Below are 6,000 nucleotides of genomic sequence, written 5' to 3'. Positions count from 1 at the left end.
AAGGTCAGAAGCTTACTCAAGCTCATATGTCAGACAGGATTTAAATCAAGGCTAACTCTGCTTTGGACTTTTAACTATTGTGCAAAACCACTCATTCAGTCGAACTCTCTATAACTTTACAGGAGAAATAAAGGGCTGAAAATATGTTGCAACTCACCTGAGGCACTTTATAGCTCCAAATAATGCCATTGTGGGGTACTTCCTAGATTTCAGAAGTATATGCCACAAGAAGGGAGAAGGAAGAGACACACGACCTTCATGGGGAAATAGGAAAATCTTTTCCTTGGAGTGAACGGGCATATTGCTGAATTTCCTAAATTACTGGAGTTCTTGGCAAATGGAAAGTAAAGTCTGCAAGAAGCCTCAGAGGAGAAGAAAGCAGAACCCGGTAGTTTCGAAGATGATTCATTACTTGTACGACCCAAAAGGGACGTCAGAAAATACCCACAGGGATTAGCGTGTGGTAACATCGACCCCAAGACCACAGGGTTGACTCTGACAGAGATGCGTTTGCAGCAATTCAAAGCTATGGATGATTGAGTGCAATGAAAGCTTTAAGGGCATAGTCATATATGATGTATTCAGAATTGGCGAGGAAAAGCCAAGAACAGCAAGTTTCTCTTGGTTATAATCTCCTTGTATGGTCTAGGAATAATCACCATTTCCATACTATTTAGAAATGATTGCTGGAGACGATATAACTAGGTGGGGTTTGTGAGATTGTAGTAGCTGCCGTGGGCAGCTCTTGGCATGCAGCTGTTGCTGTGCAGTGTTACCCAAAATCCATTACCAGGCAGCGGTTACCATGAGACCACTAATGGTCACTAATCCATTGGGTGCCACAGCCGGCCCCTTCCCCAAGCAAGCAACTGTCAGTGAATAACTGTTAGTGGTCCTGCTCAGTCATTGGTTGGCACCACAGTGGGCTCCGCCCCAGGTGAGCAACTGTCAGTGAGCGGCCATTAGTGGCCCATTCAGCCAACGGTTGGTGGAATGGTGGTCGTCAGGCGGGGAGTGAGGTAAGAGGCAGATCCCCGCCTTCTCCCCAGGGCCCTCCAACTCACCTGGTCTCAGGCCAGCAGGTGATCTGGGGGGCCAGGGAAGAGGCTGGGTGCTGTGTCCCACAGGGCTCCAGAGTCCTCGCCAAGGCCACCCACTGGCTGGACCCAGGCCTTGAGGCAGTAATGAATGAACCTCTCCCTCATCCCTGCCTCTGCAACCTCATGGCATCAGCCATCTGCATGGGTCACAGTCTGTGGGACCTGGGCCCTCCCCTCCCCTATTTGGGCAGCCTGAGGAGCCTGAGAGCCAGCTGGGTCCTGGGCATCTGGTTCCTTGCAAGCATGGATTGCAGTTCAGGGTCTGGGGGCCTGGCCCTGAGGGAACTGCCAGCTGAGACCTGCCTCCTCTTAGCCAGGACTGGACCTCAGAGGGGGAAAGTTGTGCCTGGGGACATGGCCCTTTCATTTCAGAATGGAGAATTTCATTGGATGGAGATTTACAGGGAAAAGGTCCTGACCATGACCTGACCTTAAAAACAAAAACTGTGACACCAAAAATGTTTGCCAACAACTCACACACCCCTCTCTCACCTCAATCAGAAAAGAGCTTTGCTGAGAGCTTTTGGGGAGTTTGGGGATTTTAAGACATGAGCCACTATCTCCTTGCAGGGTCCTCAATACACCTTTCTCTGTTCCAGACTCTAATATTTTGGTATTGTTTGGCCTTTCTGTGTGTTGGCACACAAGTTGGGTTTCAGTAACAAGATTACATCTCAGACACGACAAAATGATATGTGTGGACAAGAGGACTTGAAAATAATGTATGAGGTTGGCCAAAAAGTTCATTTGGGTTTTTCTGTGATATGGAAAGCCTGAACGAACTTTTTGGCCAACCCACTAAAAACTGTGGCGGTCGAGGTAGAGAGAATTGACTAAATTACCCAGTTTCCCATTAGCAACCTAGGACATTATCCTTCAGGGGCCTGTTGAAATCTCTGAGCCACTCTGGAAAGCTTTTTTCTGATCTGGTCAACTTACTGTGACATCTGGCTCTTCTGACTCTAATTATTCTAAGAACCTGCATTCTAATTGAGCGTTCAGTGTATATTGCATTATTTTGTTGTTAGTCACGTCTGAATCTTTGCAACCCCATGGAGTGCAGCACGCCAGGCTTCCCTGTCCTTCACTCTCTCCAGGAGTTTGTTCAAATTCATGTCCATTGAGTCGATGATGCCATCCAACTATCTCTATGGCTCCCTCTCCTCCTGCCCTCAATCATTCCCAGCATAGGGTCTTTTCCAATGAGTTGGCTCTTCACATCAGGTGACTAAAGTATTGGAACTTCAGCTTCAGCATCAGTCCTTCCATTGAATATTCAGGGTTGATTTCCTTTAGGATTGACTAGTTTGATCTCCTTGCTGACCAAAGGACTCTCAAGAGTCTTCTGCAGAACCACAGTTGAAAGCATCAATTAATGCATTAATTTTTTGGCAAGCATATGGCACTCTCCCCACCTCCCTCATCAAATAAGTTCTCCTACTCTTAGAGATAGGAACTATCTAAATTAGTTAATTTAGATAATTAACTGGATAATTTAGATAGGAACTCTTAGAGATAGAAACTATATCCTGTACATCTTTTTATTCCTTGTTGTACAAAGAACGAAGCATGGTTGCCATTTCCTTCTCTTTTATACTATAGGTGCATCACATTTGCATTCCCAGTTACAGGGTAGCTCAGCTTCTTCACCTGCAAAATAGAACGAAGGGAAATCTCTGCCTCACTGGGTTGCTGTGAAAATTGAGGGAGATAATGTAAGTGGCAGTGCTGAAGGCACACTGTGAATCTGTCTTTTGCTGAACACCTGATAAATTGTTCATGCTCAAAACATGTTCACTGAATACATGAATAAGTGAATAAAATAGCCCATGGATCCTTGCTGGATCTTGGGCACTGTCTCCTGACTTTGCCTTAAAATTTCTTGTCTCCGATCCTGTGTCTAGGAATTGATACATTTCTTAATTGCCTGTCAGGAACAGAAAAATTAACTTTTTGTTGTGGTCTGTTCTGGTGACCAAGACTTAGGAGACACTGGCAAAGAGCATCTTTCGTGAGGAAGTCTTGGAGTTTTACCACACCTTGTTCAGCTATAACAAATATTCCTTTCACAAGAATTATCTTATAGCCCATTGGCAAATTGAGAAATAACATCAGTAAAGTATAAAAGTTATGCCAGTAGGTACACAATTTTTTCAATATGTGGATGCTTTGAAGCAATCAAGGGCAACTTATCTCATAATTAAAGAGTAAGTACTGGATTAAAAATTGAAAATCTATTGAAGAGACTTTCTTTAGTGCAAGAGAGAGCTAGTTTAATGGCTTCCAGAACTGCATGCTTTCCATAATGTTAACCTAACAGTGAAGAACATGTATGCAAATGAATAATTGCAAAGACACGTCCTCCTAAATTGAAACAATGTATCAATGAAGGAAGCTACATCTTGGATCAGACTTTTAATTGTGATTATTGAACTGAACTGATTGCATTCTATGTTAGAAGCAAATGCTTTTCAAGGACTTACCTCTCTAAGTAGAAATCTTAAGCCCCATGTTTAAGGTTACAAAGCTTGATATGATGCAGGATACAAATATTTAAAAAATAGTCTCAACTAAATGAAAATTAAAACACAGTTTATCCAAAGTTATAAAATGCAGAGAAATCTAGCTATACAGTTTTTCAAATTCCAACAGTTATTATCTTTACTAATGTTCCTGTACGTGGATTGTGAGTGTCAATTCTCTGACAAAATATAACAATTCTTAACATGTGTATGAGGAGCAAGAGAAAGTCAAACAATGTTACCCAAGAGCTGATAAAACTGCATGGACAGATAGATGAATCCACTATCATAGTTGTAGAGTTCAGCATCCTTCTATCAAAAAGGGACATATCCAGTAGGCAGAAAATCAGGAAAGGCACAGTTGACCTCAAAACACTATCAATCTACTAGATATAATTGACACCCATAAGCTATTTCATACAAGACCACATTGTTCTCAGTTCATAGAATCATTTACCAAGACAAACCACATTCTGAACCATAAAACACTTCTTAGTAAATCTAAAATAATATAAATAATACAGTAACTGCACTTAGACCATAATGAAATCAACTGCAAATAAATAACAGAAAAATAAATGTAAAATCCCCCAATACATGGATTTTAAATAATAGATTTCTGACTAATTACATGAATTGAAAAAATCTCAAGAGAAATTTAAAAATATTTTTTAATCAAATGAAACACAACTTATCAAAATTTGTGAGATGCAGCAAAAACAGCGCTTAAAGGGAAATTTATAGCATTGCATGCATATATTAGAAAAGAAGAAAGATCTAAATTAATAAAGTTTCCATCTCAGGAAACTAGAAAAATTACAACAAATTAAATCCAAAGTAAGCAGAAGAAAAATAGGAAGATTTAGAGCAGATATTTAGAACAAAGCTAGTGGAGGTGATAGAATTCCAGTTGAGCTATTCCAAATCCTGAAAGATGATGCTGTGAAAGTGCTGTACTCAATATGCCAGCAAATTTCAAAAACTCAGCAGTGTCCACAGGACTGGAAAAGGTCAGTTTTCATTCCAATCCCAAAGAAAGGCAATGCCAAAGAACGCTCAAACTACCACACAATTGCACTCATCTCACACGCTAGTAAAGTAATGCTCAAAATTCTCCAAGCCAGGCTTCAGCAACCGTGAACTTCCTGATGTTCAAGCTGGTTTTAGAAAACGCAGAGGAACCAGAGATCAAACTGCCAACATCCTCTGGATCATGGAAAAAGCAAGAGAGTTCCAGAAAAACATCTATTTCTGCTTTCTGGACTATGCCAAAGCCTTTGACTGTGTGGATCACAATAAAATGTGGAAAATTCTGAAAGAGATGGCAATACCAGACCACCTGACCTGCCTCTTAATAAATCTGTATGCAGGTCAGGAAGCAACAGTTAGAACTGGACATGGAACAACAGACTGGTTCCAAATAGGAAAAGGAGTACGTCAAAGCTGTATATTGTCACCCTGCTTATTTAACTTATATGCAGAGTACATCATGAGAAACACTGGACTGGAAAAACACAAGCTGGAATCAAGATTGCTGGGAGAAATATCAATAACCTCAGATATGCAGATGATACCACCCTAATGGCAGAAAGTGAAGAGGAACTCAAAAGCCTCTTGATGAAAGTGAAAGAGGAGAGTGAAAAAGTTGGCTTAAAGCTCAACATTCAGAAAACAAAGATCATGGCATCCAGTCCCATCATTTCATGGCAAATAGATGGGGAAACAGTGTCAGACTTTATTTTGGGGGGCTCCAAAATCACCGCAGATGGTGACTGCAGCCATGAAATTAAAAGATGCTTACTCCTTGAAAGGAAAGTTATGACCAACCTAGATAGCATATTCAAAAGCAGAGACATTACTTTGCCAACTAAGGTTCGTCTAGTCAAGGCTATGGTTTTTTCAGGGGTCATGTATGGATGTGAGAGTTGGACTGTGAAGAAGGCTGAGCACTGAAGAACTGATGCTTTTGAACTGTGGTGTTGGAGAAGACTCTTGAGAGTCCCTTGGACTGCAAGGAGATCCAACCAGTCCATCCTAAAGGAGATCAGCCCTGGGATTTCTTTGGAAGGAATGATGCTAAAGCTGAAACTCCAGTACTTTGGCCACCTCATGCAAAGAGTTGACTCATTGGAAAAGAGTCTGATGCTGGGAGGGATTGGGGGCAGGAGGAGAAGGGGATGACAGAGGATGAGATGGTTGGATGGCATCACTGACTCGATGGACGTGTGAGTCTGGGTGAACTCCGGGAGTTGGTGATGGACAGGGAGGCCTTGTGTGCTGCGATTCATGGGGTCGCAAAGAGTCGGACACGACTGAGCAACTGATCTGATCTGAGAGCAGATATCAATGAAATGGAAAACAGAAAATCAGTAGAGAAA

At 41.8% G+C, this 6,000-nt stretch overlaps 1 long non-coding RNA gene across 1 annotated transcript in view; it reads left to right on the top strand.

The window, feature by feature from the left end:
* The first annotated feature begins 921 nt into the window (after positions 1-921).
* The window catches only part of LOC139186871 (uncharacterized), a 58,467-nt gene continuing 53,388 nt past the window's right edge, over positions 922-6,000 (top strand). Inside the window, exon 1 of the long non-coding RNA XR_011570488.1 lies at positions 922-1,019. This is a non-coding gene — a long non-coding RNA (uncharacterized lncRNA). The remainder of the gene's footprint in view (positions 1,020-6,000) is intronic.

The sequence above is a fragment of the Bos indicus genome, chromosome 14 (assembly GCF_029378745.1).
Source record: "Bos indicus isolate NIAB-ARS_2022 breed Sahiwal x Tharparkar chromosome 14, NIAB-ARS_B.indTharparkar_mat_pri_1.0, whole genome shotgun sequence".
In the NCBI taxonomy this organism is placed as follows: domain Eukaryota; kingdom Metazoa; phylum Chordata; class Mammalia; order Artiodactyla; family Bovidae; genus Bos; species Bos indicus.
Note: the sequence above shows the minus strand (reverse complement) of the source record. Positions and strands in the feature narration are given on the sequence as shown.